Source organism: Vulpes vulpes, chromosome 3 (assembly GCF_048418805.1).
Source record: "Vulpes vulpes isolate BD-2025 chromosome 3, VulVul3, whole genome shotgun sequence".
Classification (NCBI taxonomy): Eukaryota; Metazoa; Chordata; class Mammalia; order Carnivora; family Canidae; genus Vulpes; species Vulpes vulpes.
The window spans coordinates 59832512-59857342 of NC_132782.1; positions in this window are offsets into that span (position 1 = coordinate 59832512).

A 24831-nucleotide genomic window follows, 5' to 3' on the forward strand; every position below is an offset into this window, starting at 1 on the left:
TGTCAATGAACATTTGAGTTGTTTCATGTCTTGGCTATTGTGAATAGTGCTACTTTGACCATGGTGGGTGCAGATATCTTTTTAAGATCCCTATTTGAATTCTTTTGGATATATAGTCGGAAGTGAAATTCCTAGATCATTTGGCAGTTATATTAATATTTTTTTAAGATTTTTTTATTTATCTATTCATGAGAGGCACAGAGAGAGAGAGGCAGAGACACAGGCAGAGGGAGAAGCGGGCTCCATGCAGGAGTCAGGTGTTGGGCTCGACCCCAGGTCTCCAGGATCACACCCTGGGCTGAAGGCAGCACTAAACCACTGGGCCACCAGACCTGCCCTATATTAAAATTTTTTAAAGGAATTTCCACACTGTTTTCCATAATGGCTGCACCATTTTATATTCCCACTAACAGTGCATGAGAATTCCAATTTCCCTGCATCCTCACCAAGACTTGTTATCTTTTTGTTTTTTGGTAATAGCCATCCTAAAAGGTATGAGATGATTATCTCATTATGATTTTGATATGCATTTTTGTTGATTAGTGATGTTATTTTTCATTAAAATAAAGGAAATAACTAGTTTTTTTCTTTCCTACATACCATCAGTTGAGATTTTCAACTTGAATAGTATAAAGTCATATGTAATTTCTAGAATTTGAATTACCTTCTTACCTATTTTATATACACTTTGACTTATAATTTTTCTGTTTCTTTCTTTTATTTTTTTAAATTATTTATTTATTCATGAGAGACAGAGAGAGAGAGAGAGAGAGAGAGAGGCAGAGACATAAGCAGAGGGAGAAGCAGGCTCCACGCAGGGAGCTCAATGTGGGACTCGATCTCAGAACTCTGGGATCCTGCCCTGAGCCAAAGGCAGATGCTCAACCACTGAGCAACCCAGGTGTCCCTGTTTTCTTTCTTTTAAACTAGATTTGTGAGAAAAATTGTTTTTATTCTTCTCTTTTGTTTTTGCTTTCCAAAGGTTTGAGTCTTAAGTTGACTTGTCAGTTTGAGTCTATTTCAATTTCAAACTTTTTTATAACTATGATTTATAGTTCTGTTTTATAATTCCTTTATTTCTTGTTATATCATTTTTATTTGTTTATTTTATGCTGGTTTGGTTTTGATTTTATGTAACATATTGAGTAGAATATTTGGCTGAAAATTTATTTCTTTCTCTAACTGTAAAAGTATTTAGAGGTAGGGATTTATCCCTGAATAAAGTTTAGCTCTAATATTTTTAAATATTACCTTCTCATTTCCATTACTTTTAAATAGTCTTTGGCCTTTAAATAAGATGAACATTTGAGCAAATGTGTCTAGATTTTCTACTCCTGAAAGTTTCTACTAACAGACCTACAGATCATAAAATTTATGAAAAACAAATATAACTGATAGAAATCTAGGATGAAAAAGAATTATTTACTGGAAACTTCAAGAAATACTTTAGATAGTGTATCAGCAAATTAAAGTAAAAAAAGCTGACTCTAACACATGAGTGGTCTGATAAGGTTTGTGATTCAAAGGTAAATTTAAAATCCTATGAGAAAAAATGTAACAACCTGCTAGATGTTGCCTTTCAGTTCTTCTGCTGGAGGTGAATGTTTGAATTCATTATTGGAAGCTAGAGCTTTCTGGCTTTGGAATCAACACTTTGGTGGACCTTCAGATTAATATGGACCTCTTTCGGAAAGGAGATGGTGAGAAAATGAAAAGCTAACTTCTACGTTTATGGTGTACACTAAAGTGTTCAGTCAGCTCAGGTGGTGGCTCCAGTGTAGAGGTGGTTGGGGATATATCTTCATTTTTATCTTCTTTCTGACCTTGAGATAGACATGGAGGCATAGATTTAGAGTAGTGGGACAGTAGTAATGATTTCACAATGTATACATACATCCAATCATCACATTGTACACATTATATAATATTTTTGTCAATTGTATCTCAATAAAGCTGGGGAAAAAATAAAGATGAAATAAAGAGGCAAGGACATAATTGGAAGGATTTCTAACCTTGGGAGGTAAGCTGGCCCATCCTATATGAGACGTAACAGAGGCTAAGGAGTCACAAAGTAAATAATAACAACTACTATTTTTTAAAATATGCTAACCGATGTTCTAATTATTATCTCCTAAGTGCTACTGTAGCCAGTGATTCATAGAAATACTCAGATTTGCTACCATTCTGAATTTTTTGTTTAACTTATTTAACAAACATTCATATAGCACTTACTAAGTGTGAGGCGCTGGGCTAAGCACTTTATAAACAATTCATATGCTTTTCATGATGGGAGTATTATTTTTCCAGCTTTAAAATTGAGAAAACAGACACAGCAAAATTAAGTAACTTGCCTAAGATCACAAACCAGTAATGATAGAGACAAAATTTTAACCCAGTCTGGCTACAGAGGCTACACTTTTAAGCACTGCACTATGGTATATGGTAATTTTTTCACACAGCAACCTTTTTTGTTAAATACTATACAGAAGTATTCATTGTACTTTTAGGATTTAAAAGAATGGAATGGGTATACACCTTGAGAAAACTATCAAGAGAAAGCTACACTGGCATGAACAAAACAACAGAGATGCCTAAGGACAAAATGGCAAGATAAATGGACTAGGAAGGCCAGAGTAGTGATCTATAAAGCACAAAGTGGTAAGTGATCATTGATATCAAGCTGTGAGAAATTCAAACACCAATAAATAGTAGTAAAGAATGCAATGAGGCTTCTAAGAGGCTTCTTAGAGTTATGTGGGTTGGCCTTGAACATTTTAGCTGCTAATTAAAGAACAAAGAAACATTTTTATTATATTTAGAATCACCTAAAAATATTTTTAAAGGAAAAATAGAGAGAGATAACATCTGCAGAATCCTAAGGGGTAAATGACATGAATTAAAATTTATTCACTCCACTAGGCTATCATTGACAAATGAAGATAAATGTAGGATAGTCTCAAATACTCAGGGACTCATAAAATGTGTTTGAAAAATCCAAGACAATCCAGACATAATCCAGCCATCTTAAAGATGAATCAACAAATTAACTCACAAAAGGTGAAGACACAATAAGAAAAAGAAAACTGATAGGAAGTTCTGAATACTTAAACATAGCCTTAAGTATGGCTACAAAACAAAGTAATCATTACAATTCTTGTGTTTAAATTCTATGATATAAAAGTCATAATGTTTTCTATGTAATAGTATAGAATGAAATAAATATTTACGGATTAAAGAAATATGAAGAAAATGTCAATAAAAATGGGTTAAGAGAGGACTTGAGATGGGAAAATGGTGAGAGAGAGCTAATGTAAATGTGGGAATGTCTTTGACAGAAGAGTCCAACAAAAGATAAAATTTCAATTCTGAAGTTCATATATTGAAAAAATATACCTTAATCATGAAAGATACAAAAGCCATTTTAAGTGGAGGTTTCAGAAATGTAGATTGTATTTCTATTAAAGCAAATGTGTGCCAACTTTTAAAAATTGAGCATTGAAAAATTGATTCTAGAAGTCTTTTTAAAAATGCATTTATTTAAGGTCGTTTAAAAATTTTTTAGAAAGGTATATCAAATACCCAGGAGACAGACTTATTTGAAGTGGGAAATATAATTTTATAGGTTTTTAAAAAAAAATTTTTGTTCTTGCATTATAAACTGAATTATAAAAAGGTGTTTGTAAGATCATTGTGCATGGTTTGTAATACAAATAGTTTGAAATAACCTTCAAACTATTTGTGGCTAGGGACAGGAGGTAAAATTAGTAGTTAGAATTGGAGGCTGGGGAAGAACTGGTGTATAGAATTAGGACTTGGTGTTAGATATCAGAGATTAAATTCAGCATAAAGTGGAAGAAGTATCAAAGTGTCTCGAAGGTTTTTTGTTTATAATGTTGACTTATTTTTATACTTATGTGTATCCTTACTACTGTTGAAAGATTTTTTTTCAAAAAGATGTATGCGCCCTTCCATTTATTGCAGCATTATTTACAATAGTTAAGATATAGAAGCAAACTAAGTGTTCATCAATAGTTGAATGGATGGGGAAGATGTAGTATATATGTACATGATGTACTATTACTTAAGCATAAAGAAAAGTAAGATCTTGCAGTTTGTGAAGACATGGATGGACCTAAAGGGTATTATGCTAAATGAAATAAATCAGAGAAAGACAAATACCATATGACTTCACTCTTATATGGAATGTAAAAAACAAAACAAATGAATAAACAAACACAACACAGAAACAGACCCATAAATACATAGAACAAAGTAATGGTTGCTAGTGGTGAGGAGGGTAGGGTGATGGGCAAAATGAAGGGCTGTGAGAGGTACAGGTTTCCAATATAAAATGATTGTCACAAGATTAAAAGGTACGGCATAAGGAATATAGTCAATGATATTGTAGTAGAATTGTATGGTGACAGATGGTAGCTACCCTTGAACATAGCATAATGCATAAACTTGTGAAATCACTGCTATACCTGACACTAATATAACATTGTGTGCCAACCATACATCAATTAAAGAAAGAAGACATTTCTGCTCCTTTCTCTCTTCTTCTGGGAGCCCCATGACATGAATGTTAGTCCATCTGATGTTCTCTTAAGCCGTGTTCATTTTAAATTCTTTTTACTACTCTGAGGAGTTGAATTTCACTGCCTTATCTTCTAGTTCATTTATTCTTTCTTCTGCTTCATACAGTCTTCTGTTGAATCCATCTAGCACATTTTTCAGTGCAATTATTGTATTCTTCTCTGACTTCTGTTTAGTACTTTCTTATATTTTCACTTTTTTAAAGCCTCACTGTGTTCATCTACCCTTCTCTCCAGTTTTGTGAGCATTTTTATGGCCATTACTTTAAACTATCAGTTAAATTGCTCATATCCATTTTATTAAAGTTTTTTCCCCTGCATAAGGCTTTATCTCATTCTTTCATTAGAAACATATTCTGGGGACACCTGGGTAACTCAGCAGTTGAGCATCTGCCTTTGGCTTAGGGCATGATCCCGGAGTCCCAGGATCGAGTCCCACATCAGGCACTCTGCATGCAGCCTGCTTCTCCCTCTGCCTGTGTCTCTGTCTCTGTCTCTCTCTCTCTCTGTCTCTCATGAATAAATAAATAAAATCTTTAAAAAAAAAAAAGAAAAAGAAACATGTTCTGTTTCTTCAATTTGTTTAACTCTCTGTGTTGGTTTCTATACAGTAGATGTAACAACTACCTTTAGTTTGTGGGCTTCTATTATTTGATGGTCTTTCCTTTTCCTTAATTGGATTTTTATTCTCCTAGACTTCATTATAAGTGGGGTTTTATTTTGTTTTTATATTCAAACCTTAACTCTACTTGAAAGCTGTGTTTACATGTTGTTTAATATTGGCATACACTTTTTCTTTCATATTGATAGTCATACCACCACCCAGTAAATTATCTACTTTTCACTGTTAACCAATATTTAACAAATATTGAGTTTCCATGTATGTCTGGAGGTGTTATTTGGTTCCTTTATCAATACTAAATATCATTATTTTGGATTGATGCACTTTATACCATATTCAGATATCTGATAATTCAGATCTCACCTCATCTTTATTTTTCCTACTTCTTTGTTTTTAGGAATTGTATTCTTCCACGTGATATCTAAGACTACTTTTGATGTTTGTTATCAGCTAGACTCTGCTTTATATCTTCTCTCTAGAACCCAGGTTGATGAAGCAGCCACCATCTTGAATGTTGGCTTCTCTGATGTGCAGCAGGAGGAGGAAGAGAGAGAAAAATGTTCCCCCAGCCATAGGCCCCAAGAAGGGTGAGAGGGACCTCCCGCTGCCTTCTTGTCCAAAAGATATTACTGGTTATAAATTTGAGGTTGAATTTTTTTCTTTCAGCACTTTTTTTAAAGATTTTATTTATTTGAGAAAGAGAAAGCAGACGCAGGGTGAAGAGGCAAAGGGAGATGGCGAGGGAGCCACTGAGAAGGGAGCCTAATGGGAAGCTCAATCCCAGAACCCTGAGATCATGACCTGAGCTGATGGCAGACTTTTAAACAACTAAACCACCCAGACACCCCTCTTTCAGCACTTTAAATATGTCATACCATTGTGTTCTAGCTTGCAGGGTTTTTAAAGAAAAGTCTACTATAGTTCTTATTTTCATTCTGCTATGTGTAGTATATTGCTCTCACCCTCTCTTTGGCTACTTTCAAGATTTTTCTCTTTATCCTTGGATTTAGAAGTTTGATTATTATATGCCTAGATATAGGCAGGTATGTGAGTTTTGTTCATTTTGTATTTGTCCAGTTTATGGCTCTCTGAATTAATGGATCTCTGGGTCTTTCATTATTTTTGGAAAATTCTTGACTTTTATCTTCTTTGATTTTCTCCTATAATCCATTATCTCTCTTTTCCTCCTGAAATTAAAATTACACACATTTTAGACATTTTGATATTGTCCCATATCTTTTGATGCTATGTGTTGTTTTTAAGAAATTTTTACTTTATAATTTTTATTAGCCTATCTTCCAAGTACACTGATTATTTCTTTGGCTTCGTTGAGTCTTCCTGTTAAAGGCCTTCCTCATCTCTTGATGGCATTTTTATTTCTAGCATGACCACTTCACTCTTATAGTTTCTGTTTCTCTGCTGAAATTCCCATCTGTTCCTAAATGCTGCTTACTTTTTACCCTAGATCCTTTAGTATATTAACATATTTTAAATTTTCTATCTAGTAATTCCAACTCTGGGTCATGTCTAAGTCTGATTTCATTGATTCACTTATAGCTTGACACTAGTTTCTTTTTTACCTTGCTTTTTTTGTGTAATATGATTTTTTTTATATTGTGTAGGAAAGTAGCATCTAAAATAAGTAATATTTATGCCTCTTCTGCTACTAGATGATCACTGTAAGTGGCTCAGTAAATCTTACCAAGTGTTGGCCTAGGATGGGGTTTTTTGCTGCTAATAACTTTAATTCATCACCAATTTAAAATTTTCTAGCATTACCTTGTATTTAAGTTGCAGGCTAGATATTGTTAGTTTTTCTTAATAATTTTGTCTACCCTTATTCTGACTTTTGCTCTGTACCTGTACTTTGGAGGGGTCTCTGCATGCTCTAGCTTTGTTCCCAATAGGGACAGCTGTTACTTTGTACTTGGTTCCTGCCTATTGGTGGTTAGTGAAAAGAGTGTTATTTTCTTGTCTTAGGCCTGTCTTAAGCAGGCCTTGGATCCCTGGGTTTGTGAGATGTGACTTCTCCAGTGGTCTCACCCCACCTCCTCCACTGAAGTCAAATTCTTCTTTCTACATTCAGGAGGTCTTGAGTGGGAATGAGGTTCCTGCTCTCTCCCCAACAAAATAACTAATGATTTAGGCCCAGGGAAGTTTCTTACCACTTCTATCCAAGATCATGGGCTTTCTTTTTTTAGCTTTTACCATTTTCCCAGCTGCAGTAAATCTTTATCTATGCCCTAGTGGCAGCAAGATTTGCTTCCCTTCCCTGAAAAGCTCAAGGCTTTTGTTCCCTAGGTACATAGGACCTAAACAGTTTGTGTCTTTCCCACAAGGGAGGGCATTCCTTCTCTCAGGTCTTCACTGCCAACAGAGGTATTCTTTGGTTCCTACTCAATATTTTTCGTAAGTATCCCCACAGAGGCATATTAGAAGATCCTGTGAGTTGGTACAAATATCCCCTTGTATCTGTGATCTCCAGGAGTTTTATATTCTCACACAAGCCCACACTGGGTCATTAGCAATATGCTAAAAATCTTAGCTACATTCTTCTTGCCTGCTTGGATGGTTCCTGGCATATCTTCCTCCTGTGCCCTGCCAAAGGAGAACCAGTGCCTCATTTCATTAGAGGCACCAGTTGTTCCTTAGGTTTCAGGCTGCTGGCTTGACCTAAAATGGTTTTCTAACCAGTTCAGAAGTTAGAATTTTATGGTTTATTTGTCTTTTCTTTGTGGTGGTTAATGTTGTTGTTGTTGTTATTGTTATAGTGGAAACAGTACTCTAGTTTTCTACGCCCAGGCAGAAGCAGAATATTTTCCTACTCTTCACTGTGTTCTTTTGTTTTAATATTTTCTTGCTGTTGCCCTTATAATATCTTCCTTGGTATTTGTACTATTTCCTTTCTTTTTTTAGTTTTATGTTTTAATAGATATCTTGTTTGATTCTTGTAGTGTACTTGTTCTTAATAGAGGTGTACTACCTTTAGGGAGGGCATTTTGAAAATTTGTTAAGATAGTTTTGTTTGTCTCAATGATTCACAGGGACTATTGCTCTTTAATAGGTAGATAATATATACTCAATGCTAGATATCCTTTTTTTTTTAAAGGAAAATCCACTTTATTTTTTTTTATTTTTATTTATTTATGATAGTCACAGAGAGAGAGAGAGAGGCAGAGACACAAGCGGAGGGAGAAGCAGGCTCCATGCACCGGGAGCCTGATATGGGATTTGATCCCGGGTCTCCAGGATCGCGCCCTGGGCCAAAGGCAGGCGCCCACCGCTGCGCCACCCAGGGATCCCTCAATGCTAGATATCCTGCATCATGAAGGAAAGTTCCACATATTGACGAATTTTCTCATGCCACACAATTTTAAACACCCCATTGGACATGTAAGTAAAAATAATAGCAATTTTAGAACCTATATTTATTTCATACAGAAACACAATTTTAAAAATAACTTGTAGTAAAATAATTACTGAATTTCAGAATACAACTACTTTCTTTCGTACTTGATCAAAATTCTGGTCGCTATTTTGGAAATAACTTCTCTAGTGGCAGTGTTGCTTATAAAGTTTAAGTTACCAGTGCAACATACCTGTCAGTCTACCTTTCTAGCTTTGACACTCAGTTATTCTATGGAAAGTTATGGACATCTAACTACTTTATTTATGTCTTCTAGTATTGTCATTCATGAGCATTTGTATATTGGAATAATTATTTGTTTTGTAAGCAACTGAGATTGTGGGATTGTTTTTTACACAATATAACCCAGCAAAGCTAACACATACAACTTAGTTCTCTAGTGTAATTTGTTTCTTAGAGGAAAGTTGTGAGTCAAGTCTCTATTAGTCCTGTTCCACTCATATTCTAATAGTACACTGTTGTTCATTCCTCATTTCCAGAACTGCTATAGGTTCAACTTTGGTTTTTTACTATTGACTGGATTGTTCCCACAGGAATGTACAGGGTGGGATATCTTATGCTACCTTTCCCACTTAATACAGAAAGCTTCCACATTCAATGGTACTAGTTACCTTGTTTCACAGTAATTCAATCCCAAACTCCTCTGTAAAAAATTCAAGACAAAGAGAAGGAAGGTAATAGAAACCTAAAATTTCCATTTCCCATGAACATAGGAAGGATAGAGATGGAAACAGGAGATAAAGAAAGACCCCTGTAAAGACAAAATTGGTACTTTATGAGGCTTCCCTAGTTTATTCATCACAAACCCATTTTTTAAATGTAGCTTGTTACTGAAAATAAAGCCCCATTCAGAGAAGCTGAAAGAAATTCACACACTCTGGGGAGCCAGATGGTCTTTTATTCATAAAACTCTATCACTTCAGGATATTATAAAAGTTTTAAATAAATGAAGGCCATAAAATATACTGAATTTCAACCTGAAAGAAGATTTTTTTTAAATGTCATTACATTAACTACTGTGCATAAGAGTCTATGAATATGGATAAGTTCTTTTGACTTTAAGCTGCTAGAAAGAGAATATTGGTTGTTTTTCTTGTTTAGAGTATTTCTTTTTCTCTTTAGTGGCAAGGCAAAGGACAGGTAACTGTAATAGGTCAACTACAATTGAGAAATAAAAGAATAAAAGTGATGGGTGGGTTATTACTTTTAGGTATTTAACATCTTTTAGACATTCGTGTATGACATTTGACATGGTAATGGAATTCTCAGACTGTCTTAAAAGAAAAAAAGTGAAGTGAAAACTATAAGTAAGAAAGTAGAGAATGAGGGGTGGGGGAAAGGGAGGAAGGCAGGAGAGAAAAGAGAGGGTAAGAAAGAAAGGAGGGACACCTGGGGGACTCAATGGTTGAGCATCTGCTTTTTTTTTTTTTTAATTTTATTCATCAGAGAGAGAGAAAGAGAGAGGCAGAGACACAGGCAGAGGGAGAAACAGGGAGAAACAGGATCCAGGCAGGAAGCCCGGACATGGGACTCCATCCCAGGTCTTCAGGATCACACCCTGGGCTGAAGGCGGCGTTAAACCACTGAGCCACCTGGGCTGCCCTGAGCATCTGCTTTTGGCTTAGGTTGTGATTCCAGGTCCTGGGATTGAGTCCCACCCACACCAGGATCTCTGAAGGGAGCCTGTTTCTCCCCCTGCCTATATCTCTGCCTCTGGGTGTGTGTGTGTGTGTGTGTGTGTGTGTCTCATGAATAAATAAATAAAATCTTAAAAAAAAAAAAAAAGAAGGAAAGAGAAGGGGAGGAAAAAGAGGAAAGGAGGTAGAAGGAGTAGACAAGAAAAGTAAATAAGAAAGCAGGGCAAACAAGCAGGGCAAGTTATTTGCCAAACAAGCTTATCCAAAGTCTATGACAACTATATTTTCCCATTATAAAGAGGTTGCTCCACAATGACCATAATAACCAAACTACGGAAAGAGCCCAGATGTCCATTGACAGATGAATGGATAAAGAAGATGTGGTCTATATTTACAATGGAATATTACTCAGCCATCAGAATACTTACCATTTAAATTGACGTGGACAGACCTGGAAGGAATTATGCTGAGGGGAATAAGTCAATCAGAGACACAATTATCATATGGTTTCACTCATATCAAGAATATAAGAAACAGCACAGAGGATCATAGGGGAAGGGAGGTAAAACTGAATGGGAAGTCATCAGAGAAAAAAAAACATGAAATACTCAACTACAAATACAAACTAAGGGAGGAGAGGTGGATAGGAGGTTGATGTAATGGACATGAAGGAGGACACGTGATGTGATGAGCACTGGGTGTTATAGGCAACTGTTAAATTATTGAACACTTCATATGAAACTAATGATGTACTACTATATGTTGGCTAATTGAATTTAAATTTAAAAAAATGGGACACCTGGGTGGCTCAGTGATCGAGCGTCTGCCTTTAGCTCAGGATGTGATCCTAGGGTCCTGGGATTGAGTCCCACATCAGGGTCTCCACAGGGAGCCTGCTTCTCCCTCTGCCTTTGTCTCTGCTTCTCTCTGTCTCTCATGAATAAATAAAATCTTTAAAAAAGTAAAAATAAATAAAAAATAGGTTCCTCCAAAAGTATCTGAATGTTATTTTATTAAATGTTACTGTTACTTTTATAAATAATGCTAGTGTAAAAGAGAAGTCAGAACTCTTATGTAGTGATTAAAATGGCTTAAATAGAAACAGTATAAATTGAAAATGTATGCTACAATGCGTGACAATCATAACGTACAATCATCATGTGATGAAATCTTGGCTCTGAGTACCTTGAATTTTAAATTTTAATATGTATATTCATAGTTATACATAAAAGTTTATTTTGAATTTGATCATTGGTAAATCATGTCTTTTGTATTTTATTCAGTGCAAAGACTCAATTCTTAACTCAAGGAATACTGGAGTGTTTTCAATTAGATTCAAAATATAAAGGCATGATGTAAAGGCCTTTGGATGGAGATTGTTTGGAAAAAATGACAATGTACCTTCTTAGGCCATTTTCTCTATTTAACTTCTGTCCCTCCAGCATCAGTCTCTCCTAGCCTTCTTGCTTTTCTACACTTTGAGATCCAACTATTGGTCAGCGCAATATGGGGGAAAGATCCAACTATTGGTCAGCACAATATGGGGGAAAGATAATTTGTCTTTTTAGATCATAGCTCTTCAGCATGAGTATAAATGCACTCAAGGAACTGAGATTAAAGAACCACACTTTTAGAAGCCTTATCTCCACATGGGTCTGATAGAGATTATGAGATCCTAGACCTTGAGCCTGAGCCTAATGCCATAATAGAATGAGACATTTTTGGGTCATGGGAAGGAGTTAGTGTATTTTGCATGTGGAGGAAACAAATAATTTATGACAATAGTGCAGACTGTGATAAAGATAAAGGTAAATTATTTGATATTCCTAACCATTGAGAGGCAGAAGGTTGGAGAGTACAGGGGTGTCTTTAGCTACTTCCTTTGAATCTGGGCTGAACTGTGACTGCTTTGACCAATAGAATGTAGTGGAACTGATGCTATGTCACTTCCAGGAATAGCCTTTATGACACCTAAAACTTTCTTCTTCCTTTTTTGGGGACTCCTGGGCCACTCTGCAAGAGATCTGAGAACCCTGAAGGGACTGTGGTGTGAGGAAGTCCACACTAGCCATGTGGACAGGCTGTGTCAAGAGTGAAAGAGAGATGCCTGGCCAACCCTCAGTAATTGAGTTCTTTGCTCCACAGAATCATGGTATATAATATTTTTAATTTGTTGATTAAAGCCATTAAATTTAGGGGTAGTTTGTTTTATAATAATAGATATTTGGTGAACCCTAGGTGAAAGCACCTTTTTTGCTTCTATGTTCTTCTGCCTTCTCCCTGCCTGGAATTTTGACACAAGACTTACAGATCTAAGAAAGCTTTGGAGATTATGAGACAAAAAACAAGCGAATACAAGCCTACCTATTAAAGATAGAAAGAGTTGAGTCCTTGTTTACACCCTTGGGCCACCCATACCAGTCAGCTCTAGACTGGCTCTCCTGGAGACAAAGTCCTATCTGCGTAAGTCAATGTTATTTTGATGTTCTGTTACTTGCCACTGAATATATTCAAAGTTGATATAACTATCAACAAATATCTGTTGATTGGTTGACTGAATCCCTTGTTTCCCAGCCTCATCTTTTCTAAAAGTTTACCTACAACAAGATAGTCTCTTTGGGATTTATGGTTCATACCTAATGAGCACACTTGGTGCTTCTCTCAGAGATGCTCAACTGTGGTCAGTCTCCACCCATCATATTTTTTCAGCCTTTGTTAGAAAAGTGGAAGGGTTTTATTGTTGTTGCTGCTGTTGTTGCTAAGCAACCCTGAATCTTCAGTCTTAAATGTGCGACTCTAAGTGTTGGGATCATTCTACATTAAAATGCCTTCTATTTTTGCCTTAATTTTAAGTTAAAATGAGATCCCTCTGAATGAGGCAGTCATTTAGCAAGTCAGAAATTCCTGTTGCCCCTAATCTCTGGCTTTTAAGCTCTTCTATTCAGTATGTTTTTTCTCCGCAAAGTATGAAAAAGAAATCATAGAGAACAAAATAAAGACCCATGATCATTTCTCCTAATTTTCAGACACTGATGTCTGTGATAAAGTAATTAGGAAAAAAAATATGGCAATCACATCAGTCATACCAGAGAACACCTCAGGACTGACTTACTAAAATATGTCCCCTTTCCTACATTCAAATCCTAGGTGGGGGATGTTAGCCGAAAGAATTGTAAAAAATATTGTGGTTTCTTTTGCCTAAAATTTAATCTCTTGTGGCATGAAGGAAGAAGGGGTTTTGAAGTGTGAGAGCAGGTAGAGCTGGCCAAAGATAGTATCAAAGGCTTTGTTTTTTAGTAGGTTTTTAGTAGATTGTATAATCCTGAGAAAGTCCTTTCAAATTCAGTTTCATCTTCTTCACTGTCCATGACTTGTTGAGTTGAATGAGGTAGTATGTATATAAATATATATCTTTGTATTTGTATGTATACAAACATATATATATATATATATAATAACTAGATATAGAGATAGAGAGAGAGAGAGAGAGGGAGAGAGAGACTCTAGAACCTGGCACATAGAGAAGAAACGATAATTGCTGACTCTGCTATAAAAAGAAGTGATGGAATTAAAACTTAGCTCTCATGGTTGCACTTTTTAAAAATGAGTTTGAGGAATTATCATAAATGAATTATTTGGTGCTTTAAAAACCAGTGCTTCTGCCTTTAAAAATAGGATAAGACAATTACAAACCAAAGAGAAATAATGCTAAAACACTAAGGTGCCTATATTTGCTTCATTTTACATCTCAAGTCTTCTAAAAGGAAGTATTGGAAGAAGTAAAACTATCTCTTTGGAAATATTGTATCAGGCAAAAGCTAAGAGTTGCCAAAAGTGGAGTTGAAAACAAATTAACTAAATGGTAAAATGAAATAAAGCAGCAAACCAAAAATTATGTATGGTATTTCAACAAATAAAACATAAAGAATATCTAGTGAATCCTGATGGCTAAAGCGATTTAGAAACCATTGTGACTTCTTCAGTTTCTCTATTATATAGTCTCTGAATATGTGTACTATTTTATGAAAAGTAGCACATTGAGACACCTGGGTGGCTCAGCAAGTGGCTGTCTGCCTTCAGCTCAGGGCAAGATCTCAGGGCCCGGGGATGGAGTCTCCCATCAGGCTCCCTTTGAGGACCCTGTTTCTCCCTTTGCCTGTGTCTCTACCTCTCTCTGTGTGTCTCTCATGAATAAATAAATAAAATCTTTTAAAAAAAATAGAAAAGTAGCACATCCTCTTGAACTGTACTTTTCCATGGAGTAAAGTCAACTGTAGATAATATATTTAGTAATATACTGCAGGAGACCCTCTAAGAAGACTTTTTGTTCTACAACTTAATATTTATTTGGACCTGTTCATCCATATGATAAGCTATTTTCTATTTAGTTCAGAGAAAATTCTACTCAGTTCACAGAAATTACCTTAACAAAGATAGCCTACTTCTGTTAAATGATCTTGTAATACCTAATGATTTGCTTTAGAACCCAAGTCTACATCACAGATTCACAGTTGGAACATTTGCCTCTCATAATGACAAGTTCTGGTTATGTATGCCTTTTAGGAAAAGGAGACTTGAGGGGTGGGGAGAGGAGGAAATTTAATTTCTCATGTTTTCCAAGAGTAGAAAAATGAGCAACAAATAAGACACTTTCAAGATAATTATCTTTTTTCATTAAAGTGATTTTTTGAGAGATTATCTTTACAAATAACTGTTGGCAAAAAGTACAATAATTTGCACATTTAGACATGAAGTGTATAAAATTCCTTTTGAAAGAAAGTTTTTTATATGAAAAGCCAGAGGAAAATGTACTTAAAATATGAGAGTTTACTGATTGATTCCTCCTTATTTTGCTGGGTTGAAAGGCTTTATGTAGTTACATTATTCAAATAAGTGATTTTTTTGTAATGGTATATCAGTTTAAGTAAACAGGCTTCAAGAGAAGTCTTTTAGTGGAACAAGAACATCTTTGTGCCAGCGCCATTTGAAATCATTACAGTACACAATTACAGGAACTCAAAAATAACAAAACACCCTATAGAAACTCAATGAAAAAACACCATAAAAATTAAACCACTACTTTTGGATACCTCATTTACATAACAGTTAAGGGAAAGAGAGCTAGCTTTTGCTCCTTTATAGAGATCTTCAAGCCTTCGAATGTCACTTAGAGAATAAAAAAGAAAATTTAAAAACAGAAAAAAGTAAACCCTTGTATTGAACAAATGTTCAGTCTGTTGTAGGTGAAGCTGGAAAATGAAAGGAAACCATCCTCGATCTACCATTTAATGGCAGGTACAGTTTGCTCTTGCTTCGCCTGGGTAAGAGCAAGGGTAGTAAACAATTATTTACAGTCTTCTGTTTCCTGATCCTATCAAGTCTCTAATTAAGAACAACAACAACAAAACAAATAATAAAGACTTCCTGGAGTGAACATTTTCAAACCTTCAAACTATAGCTTAGCATCAGCCTTTCCCCATCTGCCAGGAATCTTTAAGGGTCAGCTTTCTCTAGGGCATGGTGGGAGAGTGGAGATTTGGCCCCTGTCTCCTGAGCCCCCTTCGGCAATTGTCTTTCTGGGCCTGTGCTCCTTTCCAACTAAGCATCAGCAACTCTTGGACCATGGATAACCGGCTGTTATCATGGGATGAACTGCTGTTATTGTCGCTCTAACTTAGTTTTAAAAAGTGTTTCAGGGCAGCGCCGGTGGCTCAGTGGTTTAGCGCCGCCTTCAGCCCAGGGCCTGATCCTGGAGACTTGGGATCAAGTCCCAGGTCGGGCTCCCTGCATGGAGCCTGCTTCTCCCTCTGCCTGTGTCTCTGCCGCTCTCTCTCTCTCTCTTTCTCTCTCATAAATAAATAAATAAATAAATAAATACATACATACATAAATAAATAAATCTTTTTCTTAAAAAAAATGTTTCAAATAAGACTATGCCTAAGACTCACTCCCAATCAACTAACTCAGGATCTCTAGGGTGGGCTGTCAGCATGGCTAGGTTCTTAAAACTGCTCAGGTGTTTCCAATGTGTACCCCGCGCTGTTGAAGGACCACCTACAAGAACTCCATAGAGGGTTCACCAGAGTGTGCATGTGACAGGGGAATTTTGAAATTACAGGCCTAGTTCAAGAATCCCAGATGTGCTTGGCACTTAGGATTTGGATTTAGGATTTGGTCCTTTTTGAAATCTGTTCACCAATGCTTTGTGCAATATGTCCCTCTGCCCCCTTTATTCCACTTAATAGTACTGTTTTTCAGGGTGTAATTTTTGTCCAGAATAATCACTCAACAATGAAGACGTACACACATGATCCTCATAGACAATAATTTTTTAAAAATAATACAGCTTGCATTCATATTCGAGAAGAGAGATGGTTTTCCTGAATTTGACAAAATCTGTGGAAGTTGTTCTACAAAAGGAGAGATCAGTATACATTATTATGCAGAGTTGCACAAATACCTTAAAAAAAAAAAAAAGGAATGAGGCACATTGTAGAGTCCTGCCAAACAACAGAATCATCCTGATGGCAACTCTGAGTCACACACAAATAGAAGCTTTAAAAGTGAAGGGTTTTGTTTCATTCGGATGAGCCATACCCCCTCCAATCTCTGTAGGTAGTAAAAGAATGTTAACTATTTTAATTTATTCTGTTCATAACCCTTCAGAACTAGAGGTGAACTGGGTACTGCAATGCAAATTACATTATTTCTTTCCTTCTTTCTTTTTTTTATATTATTACTTTCTAATACAGATTATGGAAATCAATCTCAAATATCCACAAAATAGTAGAATACAAAGGGTGAAAAGAGGCAGCTTCTCACTGTGTTCAGATCATAATCTGTTAGAGGCACCCTTTGCATTCATCAGGCCTTTGAGGAGGAAGTCAGCTATAATACCTTTTTGTTTTGTTTTGTTTTTTAAAGATTTTATTTATTTATTCATGAGAGACACACAGAGAGGCAGATAGGCAGAGGGAGAAGCAGGCTCCATGTGGGGAGCCTGATTTGGGACTGGACCCCAGGACCCCCAGGATCATGACTTGAGCTAAAGGCAGACACTCAACCATTGAGTCACCCAGGTTCCCCAGCTATAGTACCTTTAACAAAAGAATCCACATGATATAATGAAGTGGGCTAATTTACACAAGGCTTTTGAAGAGTTCATTTACAGTTATTGGCTAAAAATAACACAACCCTCGAAAGTTCACCTATTGTTTAATGAACAAGTAAGATTGCTCATAGCAATAAATTGTACAAGATTTGTGGCTCTTCCAAACCTCACAACTAAATGTTTCTTCTCTAACAGATTTTTTTTTTAACTATGTAGTTAAATAGTTGAATACACAGAACTACTTCTTCCTTTGACTATGGAAAAAATAGAAACTGTGATCATGATAACAAAAAAGAAGATGAATAGAAATTATATAAAACATTTACCACAATTATCTAGTCTCTATCTCTTCATTCATTGTACTTTCATGGTTCCTAGAATGTTCATATTTGTTATCCTTCCCTTCTTTATCTTACTACAAAGGACAATAAACAGCACAGTTCTGGAGTTTCAAAGAGTTCTTTTTTGTCAACAAGATTATTTGCTCTAAGGGTTTCTCATCAAATGCCATTATGATCTATAAGTCATTTAATTTTAACTGAGACTAATTTCGGTTTTGAGGCTTATGATTTTGACTCCAAAACAGAAGATTATTGAATAGCAGCTAAGTAAAACAATGTATATAGAGTGACTGATGGCAAACATGAAATATTCCTCAGGAGGAAATTTAAAAATGTCTCCTGGGCAAGTATCTTTTGGACAATTTTGGTATTATTTTATAACAAAATAAGCAAAACAAAGTTAAACAAAAGAAATTCTCAGACCTTTCCATATGGTTATGTGCACTACGAATCTTTGAGAGAAAAGGATAGTACACAGCCCTTCTCAATTTTACCTGATTAAAAATACCTATTTTTTTTTCCTTAGAGAATCTTCCTTGATTAGTTTACTGAATAGCAAACATAAATAAATCATGGATTATATTGCTGTTCAAATGTGATCCATGGACCAGCAGAATGGGCATGACCTTCCATATTAGAAAGGCTGAACTCAGGTACCACCCAGACCTACTGAACTAGCATCTGCAAGATTCCCAGGATGATGATACTTTGCATACCCAAGTTTGAGAACCCTTGAGTTAGAGGATAATTCTAGGTCCAGGCTGAAAAATACTGATCTTTAGTTAAACATACTGCATAGTCATATTTCTGCAATGTAAATAACGGGGATCAGAATATGCCACTCTAAAATATACCACTTTAACATAAGATTATTTTTAGCTGAAAGCTAAAGAGTAGGGCATAGGGGATCCCAGTGTGGCTCAGTGGTTTAGTGCCTGCCTTTGGCCCAGAGTCCTGGGATCAAGTCCAATATCAGGCTCCCTGAATAGAGCCTGCTTCTCCCTCTGCCTGTGTCTCTGCCTCATTCTCTCTCTCTCTCTCTCTCTCTGTGTCTCATAAATAAATAAATAAAATCTTTAAAAAAAAAAGAGTAAGGCATAAATTTTCCTTTGAAGAAAGTGTCCATCTCCCATACTAGATAGAGAAGAGACACTCTTTTATCATCTAAGATGAGGAGTTGACACCAAGATGAGTTTGCATAAACAGACCTTACTAAAATAGCCCTTATTTTTCATTAGTTCCCCCATATATTTCTTAGTCATTTCCCCATAATTTATTGTCCCTTGACGCCCCAAACCCTATTGTTTTTGTTAAAAGGTAATATAACTATTTTTTACTATTTTTACTATTTTTACCAACTTTTATTTTTACTATTTTTAACTATTTGAGTTTTACTTCTCTGTGAACTCCTGTGCACATGAATATTAGCAAAAATTGTATGCCTTTTCTCCTATTAATCTGCCTATTGTTAGTTTAATTTGCATGCCCCCAGTTACTGTTGAACATAAGAAAGTAGAAGAATTTTTCCTACCCAACATAAATAGGAATTGTTTTGCACAAACTTTTCCCAAGCACCCAAAACAGTATCTGTGGAACATCACAGGTATTCAAGAAATGTCTGTAGATGTAATGGCTTATTATTCTATCCACTTGATTAATTATGCATTATATGCTCCTCATGGTATTAATATTAATTAATATTAACATTATCTAGATTTGATGCCTCAGGGAACATTATCTAGATTTGATGCCTCAGGGAGTTGGACATAGATTTAAGAAGATATGGTAGTCTTTCCAGGAGGCATCACTACAGAATAACTTTCAGCCTCCCAGAAAGACAAATTTATTGCATAATTAAAGATTTTTTTAAAACCAGCTATGGGAAAATAATAAACATATATCTTATAGGTCATGAAAGTGAGATTTCCTGCAGTGTTTTGTCATTCTAATACCTAGAATGACGATATTTCAGCATTTTTTCTCCAAGGTCTTCAAGATCAATTTTTTTTTTTCTCTATGAGGTTGTCTTTCTGAAATAATTTCTTCGGTGTATGACCTTCACTCTGGACCTCTTTTTTCCTCCCTTCTTTGATCCTCAGGATCACATTCCTATAGATTGAAAGCCTTAAACTGCCACATAATTTCTAACACTAATGTGATTTGCAGTTAAGCTCCCGATCTCTATAAATTGAGATAATGTATTTAACTCCTATTAAAAGTAATTATGGAACAGCTTTGATGTGGAATTATAAAATATAGACACGTTTTCTGATTTGATAATGTTGAGCTTTCATATCTAAAAATACTATAAAAACATAATTCAGGATGAATGTGTAGTTAATGAAATCAAGGGCATCTTTATCTAATGACAAATGTATTACTGCTTATATAGAGTTTGAGACATAATGAAAAATATCATTTCCTCTACTAAAACCACAAAGTAGGTCCCCTTATATAATAACAGTCTTAAACTTCCATAACAAATCCAATCCTTCACCTCTGGCCTTGCATTTTCTTCTTTTTCTGCCTCTTCTAGCTAATCCCTCCATACCACTGGACTGCTTGACATTCTTCAGCATTTCAATCCTGTGGACCTATGCTCAACTATTTCCTGGAATGTTCTCCCCAGTCTTCTCTCTGCTCATTTCTCTGCCTATATTCCTATAAGTGAATTCACACAAAGTACAGACCCTTCAGAGCATAGCCCAACTAGTAGCTCTGCAAAGACTTCCTAACTTCTTAGGCTGAACTCCACTGTACTGGATATTGTTTTCCTCCCAGATAATATTATTCTATTTGAGAATATCTTGGTTCCATATCTCTCTACATATGCCCAATTAGGACTTGCTAGGATTATAATCTGCTCAGGGATGGGTGTCATATTTTTTATCTGCAAATTCCTGGTACCTAGCATCATAGACTCATTCGTTCATCCAACAAGCATTCTAAAGAACTTTAAAAGAATGACAGACCAGTGAATAAATGAATAATTTGACCCAAAAAGTATGTAAACAATGCAATTCTTTCAAGCAAGTCATATCCAGATCCAATTTAGTATATGGTTCTTTTCTTCATTCAGTCTTCAAACACTTTACATAATACTGTTATTTTATAACAATAACCACAATTTATCAAGCATCCACCATTAAGCAAGTACTATGCGAGATTCTTTGATACAGAGAGACAAGTATCTTTTTTGGAAGTACTTATGACCTTCTCAAATTAAAAAAAAATAATTTCCTTGGCAGTTTGTGTCTTTCAAGAAATTGGTCCATTTTATCTAAATTGTTGAATTTATAGGCTTACGTATTCCTACTTGAGCAGATGTTTGTGCACGTTCATGTTCTTAGCAGATTCATTCATAATTGTCAAAAGTGAAATAAGTTAGACACAAAAGGTCAAATACTATATGATTCCATTTTATGAGGTAGCTAGAGTAGTCAAATTAATAAAGACAGAAAATAGAATGATGGGGCTTGGAGGGTAGGGGAAATGGGGAATTATTATTTATTGGATATAGTGCTTCAGTTTGGAAAGAAGAAAGTGTTCTGGAAATTGATGCTGATGATTGCACAACATAAATATATTTAATGCCACTGAACTATATATGTAAAAAAGGTTAAAATGGTAAATTTTATGTGTATTTTATCATAATAAAAATTCCTCATGGATTAAAGTAAAAATATAACAAACTAAAACAAAAATACTGGAAAAAATATGGAATATTTTTAAGTTTGAACCACAAAAGACACAATAAATAAAAATTAAAAGATTGTAGAAAGGACTAGGATACATTCTATATAAAGAATTCCTTCCAAACAATAAGAGAAAGTAAATAAACCAAATAGAAAATGGACAAATGATCTGAACAGACAATTCAGAGCATACACCTCAAAACAGAAGAACAGATATAAAACTAATTCCACATTGATTAAGTATTAAATGCAACAAACTAACTATAAAATTTAGCAGAAAATAAAGCACATTTTGGAAAAGCTTGCTACACGAGACTCCAAATACAGAAACTATGAAGGAAAACAAATAGATTTGAATATCCCAAAATTTTAAACCCATTTAGAAAAGTGATGTAAAAATATGACAGATTAGTATAGAAATCATATAAAGAACACCTACCAATTAATTATAAAGGAAAACAAATAGAAGAAAGGCAAGAATTTGAAAAATTCACAGAGCAATAAAAATAACAAACATGAAAAGATAACTTTATAAATAATAAGGGAAATGCATTTTAAAATAATGGATAATGGATAGTTTTTATCCATTATATTTGTAAAAATTTAAAAGAAATAATATTCAGAGTTGGCAAGTTCCTCAACAAGGTGTTGGAAATATAAATTGGTACAAAATTTTTGAAGGGCAATCATAAGTTTATCAACATTTAAAATTGGCATATCCTATGATCTAACAATTATTTATAAGAATTCATTGATATATATATAAAAGATGCTTACTACATTACTATAATACATATTATACAATTTGATTGTATAATAAACTATTGAAAATCAAACAACCATCAATACAGAAATTCTTAAATAATCAGTTGTTAACACTATGGAATACCATGCAACAGTTAAAAATAATGAATTAAATATATATGTACTATCACAGAAATCTCATAGATCGATTAGTAAGTAAAAAAATTGCAGATAAACAACTATAGTATGATCCTACTCCTGTAACAAAAAATTACAATAAAATTACAGAAAAGCTATATTTGATTTATTTCTGAGCAGTAATAAAGGGAGGGGTTTTTTTTTCCAGATGTGATTTTTTTCCAAGAATGTATTCAGATATTGTACATATATTTTATTTTTAGAATATATGGAATGCAAACGCTTGTATATTTTTAGAAGTAAAATTTTAAACAGGAAAACAGAAGACTCAGAGGCTTTGAAATTCAGAGGTTCTAAAAGCTCATGCATTTCAGAATCAAGGAAGGCCTGAGTAAAGACTCCAGTAAAACCCTGTAGTGGAGGGTCTGCCATAGTCTTTTCTCACCTCAAAATAGGAGATGCTTCCAGGGGTTTTGTGGACTTCTACTTCCTGTTCTTTTCTCTTTCTTTCCCTGGTTGTCCCCAGTGCACTGGTCAAGAATGAGATAGTCCTGGGAAGAGATTAATCCATAACAATGAAAATCTCCCACAATCCCTCCTGATCCAAATTTTTGCCCAGTCTTCACCGAGCTCTACTTATTTTGTGTTGGAGCCCAGTGGTTCTTAACATAGCAACCCTACTATTAGTAGCCATACCATACCATACCATGAAGGAGAGCCCAGCAGCCTGAGACAGACATCCCTGTTTCTGAGCATATAGAAAAAGCAAGTGGTCGTTAGTGCCTTCAAGGAGCCACTTTTTTAAGACTAATCATCTGTTTAGTAAGTTTTCCTGCCAATGCCTCTTTATCAGGAACAATAAAGGTGAGGTATCATTTAGTTAAGAAGGGTAGTTCTGTTTATCAGGAACAAGGAACTGTGGCTCAGAAACTGTGCAAAAGCATGTATATGCATTGCTTAAGTTAGCTCCCTAAGTTAGATATGAGGTAGACATATATCTTCATTTTACAGGTGAGTAAACAGTAACTTAAAGATATTGAGTAATTGTCCATGTTCACTTGGTTAGTGAGTTGTAGAGTTAAGAATTAACCCCTGATTCAAACCCAATCAGTTCAATCCTTGACCCTGTAGACTTAACTACCGCCTAAGGCTTAATATGGGCTTGATAAGAAAACACCATTACTCCCCAAAATGCAACATATGGCTTACAACATTTTAATGCAAGCTGTTTGCTTACTTTTGAGGATATTTTCATGACTAGAGTTACATGAAATAGCAGAATCGTGCCCAACAGTATGAGTGGACTTGACTGATTCTCTTCTTTTTTATGTATATATCGGTTTTATTTATTTGAGAGAGAAAGAGAGTGCACATGAGTTGGGGGGAAGGCCAGAGGGAGAGAGGGGGAATCCTTAAGCAGACTCCTCACAGAGCCCAATTCAGTTCCATTCCAGGACCCTGGGATCATGACCTGAGTCAAAATAGTCAGTTGCTTGACCAACTTGAGCCACCCAGGCACCCATTGACTGATTCCATTCTTAAAAAATCTGACAGCAAGACCATGTCATCTTTACCATTTTAAAGGTAACACCAGCCAGCAACATGTTTAAAATCAACTCAGTGAATATCTATTCAGGATTCGTTATGCTGGAAAACTTCCCTCTCATATCCTTCAAGAGAATAAATTCTTCCCTAAGGAGACCTAGGAAAGCCTGTGTCAAGAAATGGGCTTCAAAGCTTATTCAGATTTTATTTATTCATGAGAGACACAGAGAGGGAGAGAGAGGCAGAGACACAGGCAGAGAGAGAAGCAGGCTCCATGCACCGGGAGCCCGACGTGGGACTTGATCCCAAATCTGCAGGATCAGGCCATGGGCAGAAGGCAGTGTTAAACCACTGAGCCACCCGGGCTGCCCGGCCTCCTTTGCAGCTGTTCCAGGCTGAAGATCTGAGAGAAGCAAAGAAGTGCTTTCACCGAGGCCCAGTGCAAGAGAATTCACATCTGGTGCCCAGATATTTTCTCCCTATACCCCCAACCACAAAAAAACAGGAATTTAATGAGAAGAAGCTGTAAAAAGTGAGAGAAGCCTCCAAATTTTAGTGACTTAATACTTTTACTTCAGAACCCATAAACAACTCCTACCATCTGGCCTCATTTTATTTTTTTATCACACCGGAGGGAATCTCAGCCTACTACAGGATTTAAAAAAAAATAAAAAAACAGAATCAAATTCCTCCTTTCTCCCTAACCCTCACTTCCAGCTCTAAGCACAGAGTTTTGCAAAGCAAATTTTTGCTATTATTCTTACAGAGAAAGAATTCTGGCATGGATGAAAAAGAACTCAAGAGTAAGACAAGCACAAAAGGTGTTTTGTTTCTTTCAAATCAGTGTAATTTATACAGCTGTGTATAAGAGCAAAGCTGTTTGAGAGAAGCAGATGTGAGTAGGGACTTTTGGGTTTTGGCACCATGTCTCTCAAAGCTGTTCTCTCTATATACTTTAGTGTCTCTATTCAAACAA